At 28.3% G+C, this 18,102-nt stretch overlaps 2 pseudogenes across 1 annotated transcript; both read right to left on the reverse strand.

Annotated features, from left to right (window-relative positions):
• Positions 1–4,464, reverse strand: part of LOC145973611 (cytochrome P450 4C1-like) — a 108,228-nt pseudogene extending 103,764 nt beyond the window's left edge.
• Positions 4,465–8,081: 3,617 nt separating this feature from the next.
• LOC145973608 (cytochrome P450 4C1-like) lies at positions 8,082–16,426 on the reverse strand (annotated as a pseudogene). Its single transcript, XR_014439511.1, has 12 exons — positions 16,333–16,426; positions 15,103–15,345; positions 14,476–14,585; positions 14,141–14,231; positions 11,722–11,906; positions 10,370–10,463; positions 9,742–9,844; positions 9,470–9,575; positions 9,120–9,226; positions 8,965–9,033; positions 8,553–8,721; positions 8,082–8,370 (listed from the first exon to the last, which is right to left on the reverse strand). The product of XR_014439511.1 is annotated as a cytochrome P450 4C1-like (transcript).
• Between the last annotated feature and the right edge of the window lie 1,676 nt (positions 16,427–18,102).

An 18,102-nucleotide genomic window follows, 5' to 3' on the forward strand; every position in this document is an offset into this window, starting at 1 on the left:
TCATATCAAATACTTGCAAAATATCCAAAAAAATCCGACTCGCTAGACTAGAATACTCCCTTATAATATACGACAATAAACTGTAATAAAAAAGTTTGTATGTTAACAGTGTTATGTTACCTGTACTGGTGAGGAGACCTGTGCCGAACCAGGGATGTAATATATTATATAAACGACTTTTCTCGATGTGCTTAGTGCTGCTTAATATCTTCTAAAATCACCGGAAACATTTATTTATTATAGCATTCAATCTCAGATGCACAAATAATTTATTAATTGTATCTCATATTTTAATCTAATCTGTATAGAGTTCTGTATCAATCCTTTTTATGTTTTTAAGAAATATTTTCAGCAAATATCTTCTTGTGAAATACAAGGTTCCTAAATCTCTAGCTAAAGTAATGTCTAAAAAGAATTAAATATTTCCAGAAATTTCCATATTACCTCCAGATCATCTGGATGACGGATAGACACAAAAAATTCGAATAATCCCCATACTTTCATTATAGGATAATACTTATCACATAGTGTACACAATAATTTCCATTGTTCCACTAAAAAATATATTATAAATATCGATACAGAAATTAAATAAAATTAAATAAAATTGAATAAATTTGAAAATTATTTCGAATAATAATAATTAAAAATTAAATCAAAATTGGCAAATTAGAAACGCAGCGCAGTAGTTCGAGTGCAAGAAAGAAACAACATTTCTTTCCTTCTGATTATTCGTATACTTTAAATTAAATATAATTACACTAACAAAAGCGAACGTTTTGGATGATCTTTTGATCCCCCTTCAGTGCAACTTTAATAATATGCGTTACAAAGTGTTATACAATGACACATTAAATTATAAAAATATCTGTCTTCGTTAGATAACGTTAGAATAACGTAGTGTAGATAGCGTTAAATTATATCTTGCAGATATCCGGCAGCACATTTTACATTATTTCAAATAATTCTTCAAATTATTGTACTGTCATGTGCCAATGTGTTAAATCCAGTGTCTGTAAACTCCTTTGTTAAAATTTGTACCAGCGTTAGTAACGCCATCTAGAAGTCTGCTTTCAGATGATAATATGAACTATCTTCTGAAAAAATCAATATGGTGGCTCAAAATACGATAGATCAAATACGCTTGAAGACACGTGTTACAATATATTGTTGGCAATTGTAGTGTTAATTAACTGTTTAACTATACCATTATGTATCTTTCAAGTTGGCTAAAGATTCGATGATATAATGTATAAATATGTCTTCGGTTGGTAGGAAGTAAACATAGACTCAACCGAGGACAAACTCGGTTGACTTATATTAACAAACATATAAATATGTGAACAAACATCTCATATTTTCGATAAATTGTCGATTATCGTTGCAAATGCGTGATGCAAGTCCTCTATATTACTCTGCAAATTCAAGCTATTTTTTGTCGTTTGATAAACAGTATTTCAGAGACAAATCTTTTGTCAAATCAGGACTCTCTGTCCAAAATTTCAGATTCTCCCCAATTAAAATCATGACCAAATTTGAGTCTATGATTGGTTATGACTAAAAATTGCGAAGTATTACTCTGGATATACTTTCGGTATCCCGAAATTCGTTTTTTTATTTGTCTACTAATCTAACCGACATATGACGCTTCGCAATCATTGCATGAGACTTTATATATTGCTGCATGAATCTTTTAGCATTATGTTTTTATGACAAAACTAACTGAAATTTATGTAGGTCAAAATAAGATAATCCTGTGTCATGATCGCTAAGAATTCATTTAAATTGTTCCGAATATTATTGTTGATATGTAAGGTATTGTGAAATATCAAGAGGGTTCTTTAAAGGTTCTCATTAAACTCTAAATTTGTTTGATTCTTGGCTAATAGTAACCTCAAATGTTCTCGTATTACATTGAAAATGTAAGCCAGAGGATCACCATTATCCAAGGAAATACTGATTATCAGCTCAAAGTATTTTTAGTGAAATCTGAGATGTGACAATAATAAGGCACTGGGATGTGACAATAAGAATCCACCAATCCTACAATTATTCCTCTCTTATAGCATAGTGAATGATTCCATTTTTAATTTAGATATCTCCCAGAAAAAGTGGGTTTATGATCTCAAATTCAATTAAATTATTGTTCACGACTATCGTAACATCAAAGAAATTAAGTTTATTATTCCTTCTTCCATTGTAAACTAAAATCTCGGATGAAAAGAGTTGAAGATATCCAAGACCTCATTGAACATAGAAGAAGGAATCGCCAAAGTTATCCACATACCTACAATAAAATAGCAAATTGAAAGAAATATGTCTAATTCCATCATTGAATCTTAAGTCAACATGAGAGATACACAACGACATATCATTATCAATTTGTAAAAAGCGCCGAATCTGATGAGTCATGTTTCTCTGACTAGTAATTAAAGTATAAAGAGTTAATTTACGTATATTTCGTATATTACGCATATTACGTAATATTTCCTTGTATTCATATTTTCACTTGATTTGTTAGATTTAACACATTGGCATATTACAATAATTTGAAGAATTATTTGAAACATGTGCTTACCAGATATCTGCGGGATACAATCTAACACGTATGCGTTCTACTAATCAATGCATCAAGAACAGATATTTTTATAATTTGATGAGTCATGTGCAACACTTTGTCTCGCATATTGTTAACGTCGCACTGAAGAAGGATCAAAAGATCATTCTAAACGTTCATTTTTGTTAATATAATTATATTTAATTTGAAGTACACGAATAATCAGAAGGAAGGAAGTATTGTTTCTCTCTTGCACACCAACTACCGTGCTGTGTCTCTAATTTGCCAATTTTGATTTAATTTTTAATTATCGAAAAATTTTAGTACAACTAATTTTATTGTTATTTTCAATATTAGCGCATCTTTATATTGAAAATAGAAAAATAATTAAAAAAGTTAATTACAAATGATTATTCCAAAGAGAAGTGCTCCGATATGTAATCTGCATGTTTAATAATAATCTTGATAAGTATACGTTTCAGAGCAACGGATTTATGGTTTTAATATTTTTGCTTGTGTATGTATGCATAAATGATGAGTTATTTGTCAATTAAATAGAGTAGACAGTTTGTACTTGCCTGCTGAAAGTGGGAGCTGGAATATATTGCCGAAAATCGGAACGCTCGGGGGTCCCGGTAAAAGATGAAGGAGTCGACCTTTTTTTCCATAATGTACGTAATAATAATATATCGATAAAATAAATATGAATAATAACAATATATTTATAACCATCGTCCCTTAATGTTGATATTCTTAATTGTTAAATTAAGATTATTCTGTTTATTGTTTCTTTGATTCTTCATATGTATTACACAATAAATGGTAGTAATTCTCCGACAAAATTGATAATTATCTTGTTATTCTAAATGTTAATCCTAAATAGAAAGAGACATAAAGAGAGAGAGAATAATAGAAAGATCACTGAAATGCGTTAATTGTATATTTTTTATAATCAACTTTTATGAAAAAATATGTTAAAGTTGCTCATTGTAAATGGAAAAAAAATATTATTTATGTAATGAAAAATATATAAATCCAATAAAAATATTTTTAATTTTTCGACCATTGCTTGCAATTGCTTTAAGAGATAAAATTTCGTGAGAATTTATTGTAAAACTATTATAGTATCATAAATAGGACTAGTATTATTCTTATATCAATTCTTATATCAATTCTTGTATCAATTCTTGTCGCAAACATTTAACATATAAACTGTTTTTAGCATTAATATTTTAATTATTATTTTATTTAGTCTATAACTGTATAAATATATAAAATTCTTAAGCGATTACATCACAATGTCCACTTAAAATTCACTTCTATGCAAATCTTTGTTCGAAAGTATCTTACAATTAGATCTATAAATATACTTATATTGTTTTGTAAACAGAGCATTTTGTAATAAACCAAAACTATTTGATTAAGCATTCGCAAATTGTGTCATAAACAAAGATTTATTTTATTAATATTTATTTGACTTTTTAACAAAATTATTATTCTATTATATTATATTGTGTTTTCATATAATATACAAATTTTATAATTATTGTGATTTCTTATAAGTGTTTGTTCTATCGTTTTGTTGTGTATCTAATTCTTAAACATATTTGTGTAAAAATACTTCTGTTATAATATATATTTAATAAAATTATAACAAAAAATATCGTATAAAACTGACAGCTTGTGATATTTGAAAAATTTATATTAAATATTTATATTAAAATTATACTCTTAAAATAATTATAGTATTATTAACCATTGTTGGGATTTTGCAATAGTATGATAAAATTTTATTTTATATATTACCTGATAAATTTTCTAATAACACGATCAATTAAAACACTCAAATGTTTAAAATGCAATTGTAAATCTCGCCAAGCAGATATACATGTCAGCAAAACGAATCTTCTTGAACTGATAATGTAAATCTCAGACTTATACTTATAGCCGTTCATCAGCTCAAGAGCATATTAATAATCAGAATTTTATGTTTTGATATACCGACGGTTGAATAATTCCACTTTGCTTAATGACACAAACGCACACACACACATACACACACACACGCACGTGTGTATCATTAATTTATATATATATATATATATATATATATATATATATATATATATATACAGGGTGTCCTAGACCACCCGTACACCCCTTTTCTTTCAAAAACTAAGCATTTTAGAGAAAAATGTTTCAGACAAAAGTTGTTTAGTTTCGAGGGGGCCATAAGATGGTACCATTGGTTTGACCTTGAAGAGTCATTTGAAGGTCACGTGAAGGTCACTTCAATTTTTTTAAATGGAATACCCTATATATTTTTGCACATTCTTGTAGCTCATCTCGAGAGCTTTCCAAAACACTATAATTAAGTTAGTTTCCATTAAGTACTTTCCTAGTTATGAGGCTTGAAATAATTTCTTAATTTTACGTAAATCATAAAATATCTTGAAAAATATTCATTTTTCGATTATCTTACCTTAATACTTTTATGTGCAAAATAATGAGAGGAATCAATTGGTGTAAAGAAAACACATAGTTTTTTTAAGAAAAAATATGGAATTGTTAATTGCAAATTACATATCTTTTCTTCAAAACAACTATGTGTTTTCTTTGCACCAGTTGATTCCTCTCATTATTTTGTACGTAAAAGTATTAAGGTAAGATAATCGAAGAATGAATATTTTACAAGATATTTTACGGTTTATGTAAAATTAAGAAATTATTTCAAGCCTCATAACTCAAAAAGTACTTAACGAAAAGGTACTTAATTATAGTGTTTTGGAAAGCTCTCGAGATAAGCTATAAGAATATGCAATGACAAATAGTAGGTTCCATTTAAGAAATTGAAGGTGACCTTCATGTGACCTTCAAATAACTCTTCAAGGTCAAACCAATGATACCATCTTATGGCCTCCTCGAAACCAATCAACTTTTGTCTGAAACATTTTTCTCTCCCGGGCTTGGTTTTCGAGTTATTCTCCATTAAAGGTTAAAATGGTCCACCCTGTATATATACATACGTATATAGGACAGACCGGGAGCAAAAGTAACAGCGTCATGAAAGTAACAAGCCTCCTACTAACCTGCATAATATGTTAAATAATTTTTACTATATAGTCAAACGCATACGCTCTGATTCCTTTCCTTTTCAGCTAATTATTGTAGAACGATCGCACATCGGTTGCACATGCAGGAGTAAAATTAGTGTATTTACATTATTCACGTAAGTATTTCTTGTTTTAGTTTCTTTGTATTTATGCTTAATTAAAGTGTATATATTGACGTAATTATTTACCGGTGCATTCTTTTACAATGTGTTCATAAATTTTTATAGTTGATTTGGATAAGTCTTGAATCATATTTAGGTTATAATACTTTTATTCTAAAAAAAGTGTCTGAGGATAAAAGTAACACAACACTCTGTGGACGAAAGTAACATGTTGTAAGGGCTGGTTCCTTAATAACTGTACCAAAGACGATTCTTATTATGTATGCCATAATTGTGATTCGGAATAGAATAATAACCTTGTGCCTAGTAAAAATAACTTTAACTTTATAGTTGACACTGAAAATAACTATATTTATAGTAATTACAACTATTTCTTTAATCCCTTCTAAAAAAGGTATATTATGTCGAAAGTTTCGAAATTATAAATTATATATATATAAATTATATATAAATTATATATATATATATATATATATATATATATCATTAATAAATATCATTTATACATCATTAATCTAATGACTCGATTAGTTCGTGTCATTAAGAAGATTGATATTGAAAACAACATGATAATAAAACGAGATGTCACTTCCACGCCAAAAAAATTGTTGCTGAAGTGTTTATAGTGCATATATATGTATATAAGATGTATATATTGTTTAAGTCTGCTTTTTTTTCTATAAAAATAATTATATAACTTTTGAAAATTACGTTTATTAGAAATACAAGAATTACAAAGTTATGTTCTTGATTTATCATGTTTCGAAATATTAAAAATGTTATATAATAAAGATATATGTAAAAATCATAGAAACTAATCAACCGACGCGATAGTATCGTGATGCCAAATACATAACAATAAATGAACTGATCGACTGTAAAAATCCATTAGCAACATTCACAAAACATGAGCGGTTGTTTAGTCAATCAGAGATCAAATAACTATTTTATCGATGCATCAATGGTTATGATCAATTGTCTTTTGTTTATAATGATAGAATATATTATTATATTTATTTATATTTATTATTATATTTAAATTTATTATATTTAAATATTCTTAATTATTCTTCTTCTTCTTCTTATTATTATTATTTTTCTAAGCTATTAAAATTAATACCTTAATATTAAAATTAATTAATTAATATTTTAAAAGTGACTAATCTTCCTGTAATTTAATTTAATTTATTTTCCTTCATTTTCTTTCAATCATTCTGATTTTCGCACATCTCTTCGCACGATCCTTTTTATTTTCTCTTATTCTATACAATGTTCTCTCTTTTTTTCTCATATTCTCATATTTCTTTTTATTCTTTTCCAATCTTTTTCATTTTCTCTCATTCTATATAATTATATAATATATAATAATCTCATTATATACACTGCTTAGTACATAAATTGGCCAGGAGAATCCATAAAGGAATCGCCGCAAAAAGTTAATGCTCTGAAGTCTTTCTTGATATTTCTCAGACGTTTGATAGAGTCTGGCGAATTGCAATATAAGATAAAACAAAATCTTTAAATCTGTTATTTTACTATCATATTATCCTACTATTCTACAAGATAAAACAAAATCTGTCAATCCATTATTTTAATATTCTACAATCTTACCTTTAAGCTTGATATTTTATGAAACAAGACGCGGTCTCTCAACTTTACGGTGTAATTCCTCAGAGCAGCGTGCTTGGCCCAGTGCTGTACTTACTATATACTGCGGACTTAGTAATTATAAACGTCCGTGTAATGACCGCAACATACGCAGATGAGACAGCCCTATGGACAGTCCACAAAAATTCAACTGTAGCTTCAAGGAATCTACAAAAAGGCTTTGACTATTTTAATCTTGAACAAAGATGTAACACGTTAAGGCAAACGAAGTTAAATCGACGCATGTAACTCCCACTTCTTGCAGAGATTACTTTCTAGTCAAATAATTATTTTTTAAATGAGAATCGTATTGATTTTTAAATGTTAAAAATGTTAAAAATTTTCTATATTTTTGTTAGCAAACAGTATCTATCTCCATATTTTTATAATTAAATATTATGTTCATATACAGTGTGTATTTTGTTTATAATTGCATATATAATATATATAAAGATTTTCTCGCAATTTGCACATCTTTCATTCATGTATATTTGAGTTAGTTTTAAACGGCTATTTGCATTTGATGGGGATAAATCTCACATGAACCAAATGAGAAGGACGAAGTATTATATTGGTCCTCAACTGAATATTCTTCAAATATTCAACGGGCTCCAAATAAAAATTGTGCACCAAAGGAGCTATCATAGCCTTCAATTCCAACATGCCGAATCGTTGACCTAATAATACATAAAATTCAAAGTCTGTCAAAAACTATCAGCATGAAGAGAAACGAAAATCACAACCAATTCACCTATGCAATTTCTTGGTCCTGCGCTGAATGGTAAATAGGAATAAGGATGACGATTTCGTATCTTTTCGGGCAAGAATCTATCTGGATCAAATACTTCTGGATTTGGCCAAAAATTAGGATCTCTGTGAACTCCGTAAATATTAAGATGTAAGTTCGTTCCAGCAGGTACGACATATGAACCTGAAAAGTATTATAAAATTTCAAAATTTATAAAAATAAGATTTTTTTGAGAAAAATAATATGTACATAATATTGTATTTTTAAAATGTAATATAATATGTATATTAAATTTTACGTTCTATAATTTATGCTTCGTGTTATGTGACATATTCAAAAACATGTCAAATAAAGTGATTAATTACGTAGTTTTACATCTTCTGCAGTATTTCGTAATATTAAAAACACGCTGGGATACAAACGTAACGCTTCTTTTAAACATCTGTCTAAATATGATAAATTTTGCAATGATTTCATGGTAAATTTCCCTCCGTTCTCTTGCATCACGGTATTAATTTCAGCCCTCACACGTTCCTATGTCATCGGTAATAATCAAAATATATTTTTCAATTCAGGATTTTATACGCATAAATAAAAATAAATTTATAATAAATCAAAACATATTGTACATATTTGTTTTGAGATGTTTTAATTTTTTTGCAATTTATATATTGATATATATATAGAAAAATACACTGTAAACAAAAATTTGATATTTGTACTATTTTGAATAAAAATCGCAATTTAAATAATATATCGCAAGATATTGAGTTATACCTGAACATCTTTGTGTTCAGCTAATAATAATAAAGCAAACATTATACCTATTGCTGTAGTATCATGACCCTGTAATCAGATTGTATCAGATCATATTGTTATATGTGCTTAGATAATATGTACAAAAAAATTAAAGAAATATTACATATACGTACTTCGAACATGAAAGTATCGACTTCCTCTCTTATATCCAAATCAGTTAAAGAATTTTCTCGCGATGCCGCTATTAAAAGGTCCAACATGGCTAGCCGTTTGTTTTTAACTAGAAATAAGCAAGGCATATTAGCGATTATCTCATTTTTGCATTTCGCGCTTTAATTATATAACATTGGTCTCGTTAAAATTTAGACATTCTTACAAATAGTAATAATTTATTTTGATAGCGGACGTATAGTGCATCATTTCGTGTAATTATACAGATATTTAGTGTAAATAGTGCAAGTATAATTTATAATTTTAGATTGCGAAGTCGAATTTAAGTTAGAAGATCTGATTTCTTACATACTTCCAAATACTTCGACATCTTCTGCCTCCGTCTCTTTATCGTCTTCAAGATTCTTTAAGTATCGATTACCTGTGTGTTCATGATAAAGTTTCCTTTCCGCGATAACCTATACACGAGTACGATTTATTTAATTTTTGTATTAAATAGCAAAGTATTAGCATATTGTATTACATTATAAATATTAATAATGTAATATGCTATTAATATTACAAGATTTATTGTAATTTTTAAAAGTGTTTGAAGGACTTGAGATAACATAATTTATAACGTACTTTTTCTGTAAATCCGTGCAATATATTCAAGACCTCTTTTTGTCTACTTCCTTGTGACGATAGTGAGAATAATAAATCATTAAGCAACCAAGGCCTTATTGCTCTAAATCGCAATTCATTAAGTTATATAATTTCAATAATAATTTTACTTTGTAAAGCCTTATTTAAAACTATCATGAAGTAATAGAGTAATCTTAACTCTAAATAATCATAGATTATAGACAATATATGAAAAATTTAAAACTACATATATGTGACGAAAAAGTTATGTAGATCCTTCTAAAAACATTGTATTTTCGTTTTAGCTAAACATTTTTTTATCAAAGCTAAATATTTTTTTTTATTGCCCACATAATTCATTTTTCTTAATTTTTCAATAGTTTCGAGATTGAAAGCAATTTTAAATAAAACATTTAATAGAACACGCACAATACATTTTAATTGCTAATTACGGGCTTAAACAAATCGATATTTATATTAACATTGATACAAATAGTTGTTCACCTTCGCATGACTTTAATAATCAATCTATTTTTCAAAATGTATAGTTATATTATTATAATAATTTAAAAGATCATAGATATGTCACACATACAATTATTTGTTATACTCTCATATATTAAATTACCTATAAATTATCAGTTCGATTATTTCGTGAATTGCATTTCGATACTGTTGTTGGAACTCGCCGAGTTTTTGCAAAGAGACACCCATGGCAGTTTCTAAAATGTATTTATTATACAGAGTGTTACAGAATTCGTGGACATAAAATGCACAACATGATTGTCTGTGCCAGAAGAAATAACTTTTGCCTGTGGTAAAAGTGCGTTTAAATACTACTATTTAAACGAGAACAATTAATTAAATTATGCTTGAACCAGGAGTAGTACGCGCACAGCGCGCGTGTCACTACATTATTAAAGATTTTATAAGAACTACTCATGATATTATTCAATATCGCTATTTTGAATACAACTTATTTAATAAGAGAACATTTTCTAATTGATATCACTGAAACAACGATTGAAAATAAAATAAATAGATTAGATAACATGTGAATAATTTCGATTCCAACGTTTTTAAATATTAAAAGATATACATAAAATAACGTACAGCCTCAAGTGCCATGTACGCCGTACAATGTTGGCAAATAGGTCAGATTTTTCATATGGACGCACGGTCTCAATAAAGTATCTAATGTAGATAAAAAGATGTACCGCTTACCCGTGAAAATTTTTTACGAACGGTAGCGATACACCTTTTTGCTTATGTAAATATATATTTATATGTATATAATTATAAGAAATTTAATTAAACTGGAACAGAAAAAGATTCGTTAAACAAAACACATTTCTTGAAAATATAAATAAATAAAAAATATTTCTTATAGAAAATATGAGAAGATATATACTTTTAACTTCTCAATTTTACTGAACTTAAAATCACAAATTCAAAATAATAATCACTATTAATCACTCAATTGAAGCAGTCAGATGAGTTTGCTTAAGCCTACCAAATTAACTTCGCCTATAAACTGATACATCACTGGTTAATCGTCATTACTACGCGCGAAAAATCCGACTCTGCTAACACTCATGTATACGCATCTGTCGTATCTGAGCTTCAAGCTTAGAGCACTGATTGGTTAGCTTAAAGTTGTTTTTATTTAAAAAGTAGTATTTAGACAAATTTTTGCCCAAGGAAAAAGTTGTTTCTTCTGGCACGGACAGTCAAGCTGTGCATTTCGTGTCCGCTAATTCTGGGACACTCTGTCGAGATCGAACAATCCAAGATTATTATGGGTGAATATTTCATTGATAGCTTTGAGTATAAAAAATCGAATATTATTTATTTTCACTGTACTATTATGTGCGTGCGTGTGACTACGTGAAGTGTGTGTGTGTGTGTGTGTGTGTGAGTGTGTGATACTTCGTGTAGAAACAAATTCTTTTCTTAAGTCATAGTCATTTAGAATATTACCGCATATCGCGTTTAGCGTATATTCACTAATAAATGGTAATAAATCCTTTACAACTGTCCCTCCGACATCCTTCAAGATTTTGTCATGCAATCACTTTCCTTGATCAAGATATCAATGAACTGATTTAATATATTAAAATGGAACGCAGGAGTTAGTATCTTTCGCCGTGTTTGCCATTTAACGCCTGAAACAAAAACAAGATAAAATTATGCGATAAAATACAAATAATACAATATAAGATTTATAAATATTATAGTGCCTCTTTAATTTAATGTTTACTGCCCAATCTTAAATAACAATATCCCTCTAAAAAAAACCTTACAAAGGTAAAAAAAATACGCCAAGTACATAAAAAATATTCTACCTTGTATGCATCTTTAATAAAAAAATTCCTTAAAAATAATTTTTTATAGTAATTTTCCCTCAAAAAATCATTTTCCTAAAAAACGAAATCTCAACAAATAATTTTCATGAAAAGATATTAAAAAATAAAATATCAAAACTAAATATGAAATCAATAATTATTATTAGCCAAGTACTTAAGAGTACTTTACTTTGTAAATTTGATATAATATTTGCCGTGAAATATCAATTTTATACAGTAGAGAATGTGTACGCACACACACACACAGACACACACACACACACACACACACACACACACACACACACACACACACACACACACACACACACACATATATATATATATAATTATAAATTACATAATTATATTCCACAAAATGATAACTGTCTATTCTCTTTATTAAGATTAATATATAATATGTCAAAATATATTATGTCTAAACAGATAATGAAAAAAATTTTACAATATTTTTACTTTTTGATGAATTTTTTCAATCCACTTGATTGTTGTTAAGTGTCACACACACAAGTCTGTGTTTTTATTATATAATAAATGTACTTGGCGTCGCGCTACACTACCGCGTCGCTTGATAATAACCTTTAATATGTCACTTCTCTTCCTTGTTCCGCACTATAGTTTTATTTATTTACTTATTTATTTATTATTATTATTTTTATTTTTATCATTTTTATTTATTCATTATTAATCTGTGTTTAATAACCTGACTGCTTAACTTGTCACTTCTCTTCCTTGTTATACACTATTCCGCACTATACATTAATAATTTCACACAACATATAACTTGTTAAAGTCTTTTACATACCGTATAACCGTATACGCACGATGTGAACGCCGCTTGAGGGACAAACTCGCTTTGCTTGTGTGCGTGCGAGCATACGTACGTGAGACTGAAGAAAATCCGGGATAATGTAACAATTTTGATATACGATCATCATTTCTCGGGATTGACTGCACCGATTTTATTCAAACTGGTCGCAATCGAAAGCTTATATTCACATTATGTAATAAAAGTGCCGTTAGATTTTTTCTTAAGGTCTTAGTTTCTGAAATATCTTAATCGAAAGTTTATATGATGTGAAATTCCGGATAAGCTACTTGGTAGCGCCGCGTCGAGAGCAGTGACTCTCAATGCTCGGATCCTGTTTTTTATGTACTTGGCGTCACGACGCTACCGCGTCGCTTGATATATCGTAAAATTCTTTTATAATCGTTTAAATATATCTTCTCGTGAAATTTCTAAGGTAAATGTTGAAAGTATTAACTTGAATTTAATTATTATTTTGTACTTAAATCTTAGATTGGTAAATAAAAAACATACTAAAATTTATTAGAAAGTTACGTAATGATGTTTGATTTAAAATGAAAAATTTAAGGGAGTAATCTAGTCTAAAAGTCGAATTTGTATGCTATTTTTGCGAATTTGTTTAAAGAAAAGAATAAGTTTTATTGGGATATAGTTTTCTCTCACATATTTATATGTACATACTTCAAGTATGTTTCAAAATTTTTTTACTAAAAAATAATTATAAATAAGCGCGGTATACAAAATTTAATAAGGTTATGAAGAAAAGTTAGTCCATCACTTTCATGACTCCGGCTATTTTGCTTAACTACCAGAAAAGTTGCCATTTCAACAATCTTTACCAGAATGAAGGTGTTGTGGAGCAAAGTCCAAATCAATACATTAAACGAATTTTCATTGTTATCTTGTGTTTCTGCTCCTAAACAATGTTCCAGCAATTCACTAGCCAAACCTAATTGAAATATAAATGCCGATACAATGCTCTATTGAATACTGCGCGGCCTGAGTGCCGAGCGCATGCCAGAGATCGTTCCCAGGTACTATAACATTGTCAATTTTATGAATCGGGCTAAATTTTCTTGCAGGCATATTTTCCATACTAAATATTTGCAAAATATGCAAAAAAAAAGTCAATTTTTCCGCTAGACTAGAATACTCCCTTAATACACGATAACAAACTGTAATAAAAAAGTTTGTATGTTTTCATATGCTAACATTATTATGTTACCTATACTGGTGAGGAGACCTGTGCCGAGCCAGGGATGTAATATATTATATGTACGACTTTTCTCGATGTGTTTAGTGCTGCTTAGTATCTTCTAAAATCACCGGAAACATCTAGTTATTATAGCATTCAATCTCAAATGCACAAATAATTTACTAATTGTATCTCATATTTTAATCTAATCTATATAGAATTTTGCATCGATTCTTTTTATTTTTTTAAGAAATATTTTCATCAAAAATCTTCTTGTGAAATACAAGATTCCTAAATCTCTAGCTAAAGTAATGTCTATGGAGTCTATAGAGAATTAAATCTTTTAAAAGAAATTTCTTTATTACCTCCAGATCATCTGGATGACGGATAGACACAGTAAATTCGAATAATCCCCATACTTTTAAAATAGGATAATATTTATCACATAGTGTACACAATAATTTCCATTGTTCCACTAAAAAATATATTATAAATATAGTGATACGGAGGACTTGCATTTGTGACAATAATCGATAATTTATCGAAAATAGATGAGATGTTTGTTCACATATTTATATTTGTTATTATCAAGTGAACCGAGTTTGTTCTCGGTTGAGTCTATGTTTATGTCCTGACAACCGAAGACATATTTATACATTTGAATTTCAAACCAACATGAGAGATACATAACAGCATACCGTTATTAATTTGCAAAAAGCGCAGAATCTGGTGAGTCATGTTTCTGACTAGTAATTGAAACATAAAAAATTAATGTACGTTTAATATTTCTTTGTATTCATATTTTTATTTGACTGGTTATATTTATTGGGATTCAACACATTGGCACATTACAATACAATAATTTGAAAAATTATTTGAAACAGTGTGCTTGCCAGATATCTGCGAGATACAATCTAATGTCTGTGCGTTCTACTAATTTACGCGTCAAAGACAGATATTTTTATAATTTTAGTAGAAACTTTTGTACTTGCCTGCTGAAACTTGGACTAGGAATATATGACCAAAAATCGGAACGCTCGGGGGTCCCGGTAAAAGATGAAGAAGTCGTCCTTTTCTTCCATAATGTACGTAATAATAATATATCAATAAAATAAACATGAATAATAACAATATATTTATAAACATCGTTCCTTTCTAACGAATCTAACGTTGATATTCTTAACTGTCAAATTAAACTTCTTCTATTTATTGATCTTCTTCTATTTCTTTGATTCCTGAATCACACGTGTCACAAGATAAATAGTATTAATTCTCCGACAAAATTGATAATTATCTTGTCTAATTTTAAATGTTATCCTAAATAGAAAGAGACATAATGAGAGAGAATAATAGAAAGATCACTGAAATGCGTCAAACATATATTTTTTTATAGTTAACTTTAAAAATTCATGGAAAAATATGATAAATTTGTTTATTTTAAAGGAAAAAAATATTATTTATGTAATAAAAAAAATATATGAATCTCCAATAAAAATATTCTTAATTTTTCGACCATTACTTGCAATTGCTTTTTATTGTAAAAGATAAAATTTCGAGAACTTATTGCAAAGTCATTAATTAGAGCGAGTATTATTCCTTATATCAATTCTTATATTAATTCTTGTCGCAAACATTTAACATATAAATTGTTTCTAACATTAGTATTTTAATTATAATTTTATTTAATCTATAGCTGTATAATGTATAAAAATCTTGAGCGATTACATCACAACATCCACTTAAAATTCACTTGTATGCAAATTTTTGTTCGAAAGTATCTAAGATCTATAAATATACTTTTATTGTTTTATAAACAGAGTTTTTTGTTATAAACCAAAACTATTTAATTAAGCATTCGCAAATTGTATCATAAACAAAGAATTATTTTATTAATTTTTATTTGATTTTTATCAAAATTATTATTCTATTATATTGTATTTTCATATAATATACAAATTGTATAATTATCGTGATTTCTTATAAGTGTTTGTTCTTTTGTTTTGTTGTGTATCTAATTGTTAATATTTCTATAACAATACTTCTGTTATAATATATATTTAATAAAATTATAATTTAAAAAATCATATAAAATCATATAAAACTACCAGCTTGTGATATTTGAAGAAATTTATGTTAAAATAATGCCCTTAAAATAATTATAGTATTATTAATCATTGTTGGGATTTTGCAATAATATTATAAAATTTTATTTTATATATTACCTGATAGAGCTTTTCTAATACAACGATCAACTGAAACACGAATGTTTACAATGCAATTGTAAATCTCTCCAAGCAGATACACATGTCAGTAAAACAAATCTTCACGAACTGATAATGTAAATCTGGGACCTATACATATAGCCGTTCAGCAGCTCAAGAGCGTACTAATAATCAGAATTTTGTGTCTTGAGATACAGACGGTTGAAAATAATTCCACTTTGATTAATGACATATATATATATATACATAGAGGAATCAATTGGTGTAAAGAAAACACATAATTGTTTCGAAAAAGAAATGTAATTTGCAATTAACAATTACATTTTTTTTCTTAAAAATAACTATGTGTTTTCTTTACACCAATTGATTCCTTTCATTATTTTGTACATAAAAGTATTAGGATAAGATAATCGAAAAAAGAATATTTTACAAGATATTTTACGGTTTATGTAAAATTAAGAAATGATTTCAAGTCTCATAATTCGGAAAGTACTTAATGAAAACTAACTTAATTATAGTGTTTTGGAAAGCTCTCAAGATAAGCTACAAGAATATGTAATAAAAAATAGGGAGTTCCATTTAAAAAATCCAAAGTGACCTTGCCCTGACCTTGACAACGCCACTCAAGGTCAAACCAATGGTACTTTCTTATGTCCCCCTTCAAGCCATACAACTTATATCTGAAACATTTTTCGATTTAATGCAGTGTTTCTGAGATATTCGCGTGTATTGATTAAAATGGTCTACCCTGTATACAGGGTGTCCCATTTTAATCGATCACCTCGAATAACTTTTTTAATTTTGATTGTAGAAAAAAATGTTTCAGACAAAAGTTATATGGCTTGAAGGGGGCCATCAGATGATGGTAACGATTTGACCTTGGAGAACCATTTGAAGGTCACGTGAAGGTCATCGTCAATTTCTAAATGGAACTCTATTTTTTATTGCATATTCTTGGAGCTCATCTCGAGGGCTTTCCAAAACACTATAGTAAAATATTTTTCCCTCAAGTACTTTTTGGGTTATAAGACTTGAAATTATTTCTTAATTTTACATAAACCGTAAAATATCTTGTAAAATATTCATTTTTCGATTATCTTACCTTAATACTTTTATGTACAAAATAATGAGAGGAATCAATTGGTGTAAAGAAAACACATAATTGTTTTGAAGAAAAAATATGTAATTTGCAATTAACAATTACATATTTTTTCTTAAAAATAATTATAATGATACGTTTCTGTGGGGTGGCAATTGGTATCAATTCTCTATCACTTCGACCTTGATGCTCTTCTATTATATGTTGATAGCTGGAGAAAAGGGACGAAAGATAGCGATCGATATGATACTTATCAATCATTGTGACATCAAAGAAATCACTCGGTCAATGTCGCTGCGAGGCTAACAATGTATATATGGGACTGCCGTGGATAGTGACGCATTATTAGGGAAGACCGGGGACAAACGTAACAACGTCATGAAAGTAACAAGCCTCGTAATAAACTACACAATATGTTGAATAATTTGTACTATGTAGTCAAACGCGTACGCCCCGATTCTCTTCCTTTTCAGCTAATTGTTGTAGAACGATCGTGCCGGTTGCACATGCAGGAGTGAAATTAGTGTATCTGCATTATTCACCTACGTATTTCTTGTGTTAGTTTTTTTGTATCTATGCCTAATTAAAGTGTATATATTGACGTAATTATTTGCCGGTGTATTCTTCTAAAATGTATTCATAAGTTTTTATAGTTGATTTGGCTAAGTCTT

Source organism: Camponotus vicinus, unplaced genomic scaffold (genome assembly GCF_025532165.1).
Source record: "Camponotus vicinus isolate PSW18456_S1 unplaced genomic scaffold, iyCamVici1.0 SCAF_6, whole genome shotgun sequence".
NCBI classification, from domain to species: domain Eukaryota; kingdom Metazoa; phylum Arthropoda; class Insecta; order Hymenoptera; family Formicidae; genus Camponotus; species Camponotus vicinus.